Here is a 4,211-nt window from a genome sequence, read left to right as displayed (position 1 = left end):
AGTCTGAAAATAGTGGCCAACTGTTTTGACGCAAAAAGCAAGGATTTCAGGCAAATCGTAGCCAAGGGGGCTATTCTTAGATGTGTATAGGAGGCTGAGAGGTCCTTGTGTGGGCTCTTAGGAAATGGTTAGGGATCTGAAAACTTTTGGGGATGAACAAACCCTGCAGATCTCGTTCATCACAGATGCTCCAATTCTACTTGAACTTCAAGGCCCTTCTCCAACATCAACTAGCTTCTGAAGTCTTCCCCAATAACTCAGGGTCAGCATGAATTGCTTTCTCCTGCTCCTGACCACCCATGACACCTGTTGTTTGTTGTCGTTGTTAATAGCTGCTGTCAAGTCAGTCAGCCCACCACTCATGGAGACCCCATGCACAACGGGATCCAACCACTGTGCTCCACAAGGTTTTCACTGGCTGGTTTTTCAGAAATAGATCTCCAGGCCTTTCTTTCTAGTCCAGCTTAGTCTGGAAGCTTTGCTGAAACCTGTTCAGCATCATAGCAACATGAAAGCCCGCACCGACAGACGGGTGGTGGCTGTGCATGACATGCATTGGCTGGGAATTGGACCCAGGTCTCCCGCATGGAAGGCAAAAATTCTACCACTGAACCACCATGGCCCCCATGACCTCCGTTATCAGCACAGTATTTATAGGTGGATGGCATCCAAAGTAGCATGACTCGCTGGTACCTTTGAACAGTCATACCAACATTGTCTTCATCCTCCTTGAGTTTCCTGAGGCATTTGATGTGGGCACCACTTCTTCCTCCTTTCTTCTCTAGTCCTCTATGACATTGGCCTCATCTCCTTCTCTTCTGCTGATTCTCCTCTAATGAGTCTCTCAGTGTTGATGCACCTCAGGGCTCTGCCCTTTGTTCTTCTGACTCCCTGTCCTCTTCCTCTCCTGAGATGATCTTATCCAGTCCCGTGGCTAAAAGAGCCATGGCTTTATGATGACTGCCAAATGCCTACCTCCAGCCTCCGCCTCTTCTTTGAGTTCCAGATTCGTATTTCCAACCACTCACTCAACAGCTCAACATGGATGTTGTGAGGGTTTGCAATGTGTCAGCTTGGCTACACTGAATTACATGTCCCACAATTCCAGCTCAGGTGGGCTGCAAAGGAGAATCTTGGGAGATTCTGGAGGGTGAATGGAAATCAGCAACCATTCTGTAGCTCAAACATATTGTTGCTGATCTGCTGACCCATTTCACTGGCACGAAGCAGCAGCCAGGCCTGCAACTGGTCTACGTTCCCTGGAATGTAGCTCTCTGGCTCCTCAGTCAGGCATGTGCGCAGAAGCCAGCGCCTTCTTAAAGTTGAACTCTGAACAATACAGATGTCTAAAAGGCACCTCGAACATCATAGGGCCAAAACAGAATTGTTCCATGATCCCTCGCCAGTATGCTCCCTGAAGTTCTCCTCATCTGAGTAAATGGAGGAAGGGAAACCACACAGCTAATCTAGCCATCAATCTGTTAGCTCTATCTCCAAACTGCACTGCCAGTCTGACTGTTCTTACAACCCACGCAGCTAAAGCCCTGGACCAAGCCAACAAACACCATCTCTCACCTAGACAATGGCGACGGGGTCCCGACTGCATTCTTGCTCCATTCACTACACTCCTCCCTCCACACGGTACCCAGAGAACCTTCCTAGAGCTTAAATCAGACTCCTTCCTTCTCCTCCTTAAAACTTCCATTAGCTTCCCACTGCAATCAAATTATAAACCCAAAGTCCCACAAGGCCTTATGCATTCTAGCTTCTGCTACCCCCTGAACCTCATTTCCTTCCACCCTCCTACGTGTTCGCTAGGCTTCAGGCACACTGTCAGTCTTAGACATGCCTGCTCACACCCAAGAGCCTCAACACCAGATCTTCCTCCTGCTCAGAGTGCTCTTTCCCCAGACCCTCACACGCTCCCTCTTTTTCACTACTCAGAACTCATCTTGAATGTCACCTCTACAAGAGGTCCCCTCTGCCCCACTCTCCCCTGTTATCCTCTGCCACCTTGCCCTAGTTTATCTCCTTCATAGGACCTCTACGTACATCAACTTCTCTTACTGATGTATTGTTGTTTATGTGTTTCTGGAGCACCACCCCCTTCTGGAAAGCTCCTTGAAGGTTGGCAATCTTTCTGTCTGGTTCATTGCTACATTCCTAGAGTCAGAAGAGTACCTCGCATGTAGGAAGAATTTAATAAACATCTGCTATTTCTTATGTTGTTGTCTAACTGGTTCACTCTTTTTACCTTTCCAACAACAGTGTACACTCCTTGATAATTAGAACCATCTTCATTGTCCTCCACAGTGTCTAGCACAGGACTAAGGACATACATGGTAGGTTCTCAATAAAATTCATCATAGACAAGAGTGGGGGGTAGCAACAGAAATCACTGTTGATGGCTCTCTCCTGTCGCTGCCTCCATGTAGTTCTTTCTTTTCTCTTGACTTTACCCTCCTTGCTTCTTAAGCAGTGCCTAAGAACCCTGGATCAGATGGTCCGGGATCTAGGCTGAGCTCTGTTGCTAATTAGCTGTGAGACTCTGGGCCAGCGGCCTTTTCTGGACCTCAGTTTCTGCAACTTGAAATGGGCAGGGGCCACTCACATCGTGTAAATTAAAGGCTTGCTATAAGTCAACAAGGATCACAGAGGGTTGAAGGATTCCAGAGACGGCCAATGTGCCCACCTTCCTTTATATGAGTTTTTTTACATCCCTTCAAAGCTTTGGTTCCCACTCTCCTTCTGCCTTAGACTGGAAAGAGCCTTTTTGCCATTTCTTAGCTCACTTGTCACCTCCAAAAAGATTCTGCCGGTGCTGTTTTCTTCCTGATGTTCTCATGAACCCTCAGTCAACTCCTGCTCTTCTGAGCGGGGCCAGCACCTGATACCTGGACCACCTTTTGAGATACCTGCTTGGCCACTCCTCTGTAATGCTACTGTGTTCCGGTTTACAAAGAGAAACAGAAGGTGGAGAGCTGAGGACTTACTTGGGCACTGTCCAGACAACACAGGGAAAAAACACTGTTATTGAGAGGGAAGACTTCTGACTTAAATTATTCTAATAATTGCTCAGCTGCATCCTTGAGAGTATAACAGCAGACGTATTTTGTCTTCTACCCTTCAAGATATGGCTATGAGATCAGCAAGGCTTGATGACCCTTCAGAACATTCAACCAGTTGCTGTCGAGTCAATTCTGACTCATGGTGACCCCATATGTGTCAGAGTAGAGCTTTGCTCCATAGGTTTTTCAGTGGCTGATTTTTTGGAAGTAGATCACCAGGCTTTCTCTTGAGGGGCCCCTGGGTGGACTAGAACCTCCAACCATTCCACTAGCAGCCACCCTTGTTAATCGTTTATACCACTCAGGAGCTCCTGAAAACACTATTCGTCAAACAGAGGTGGAAAACTGAGGCAGGTGGAGGATGAGCTGCTCTGTTTTGGGAACTTCAGTATCAACAAAGAGCCAGGTTGTGGCACATGGCTGTGGCTTTGATGTCCTGATCCTTTGACATCTGAGCTGGAACTGCTGGAGCTCTATCTCACTGAAGATCAGGTTCAAAAAGGCCTTGTGGTTTGGGGATACCGTGCCTCTTTCCAGACAACCATTTTCAGTCTCTGAGGTGCATGGTGGCTTCAGCAGTATCAGGACCCCTGGAAGTACTTTGTCAGCACGTCCTGGCATCTGTCTCTAGCAGAAAAAGCTGAAATAATGAAAAATAAGTAAATAAGCATAAAGAGCTGTGTAATGGTTACTGTTATGTGTCAGCTTGATTAGGTTATGATTCTCTGTGGTTTGGCAGACCTTGGACTGATTGCTCTTCCACAAGTAATGTAATCACCTCCGTCATGTGATCTGATGTAATCACTTCCATGATGTGATCTGATGCAGTCAGCCAATCAGTTGTAAGGGGAGTTCCCTAGGGGGTGTGGCCTGCATCCAGTATAATTGGGGGTTCTGGAAAATCTCACTCACTTGCTCTCGATCCTGCATCTGATTTGTTATGATATGACCTCTGGTTCTTGGGACATAAGCCAGCATCCTCCACCTGACCTATAGATTTTGGGATTCGCCAGCTCCCGCAGCCCCATGAATAAGCAGCCTGCCATTTGACCTGCTGATTTGGGGTTCATCAGCCCCTGCAATCATGTGAGTCAGGAGAAGCCTTTAGCCTAATGCCTGACCCACAGATTTTGGACTTGCCAG

This window comes from Loxodonta africana, chromosome 26 (genome assembly GCF_030014295.1).
Source record: "Loxodonta africana isolate mLoxAfr1 chromosome 26, mLoxAfr1.hap2, whole genome shotgun sequence".
NCBI lineage: Eukaryota > Metazoa > Chordata > Mammalia > Proboscidea > Elephantidae > Loxodonta > Loxodonta africana.
The sequence above is the reverse complement of the archived record's forward strand: the minus strand, read 5'-3'. Positions refer to the sequence as shown.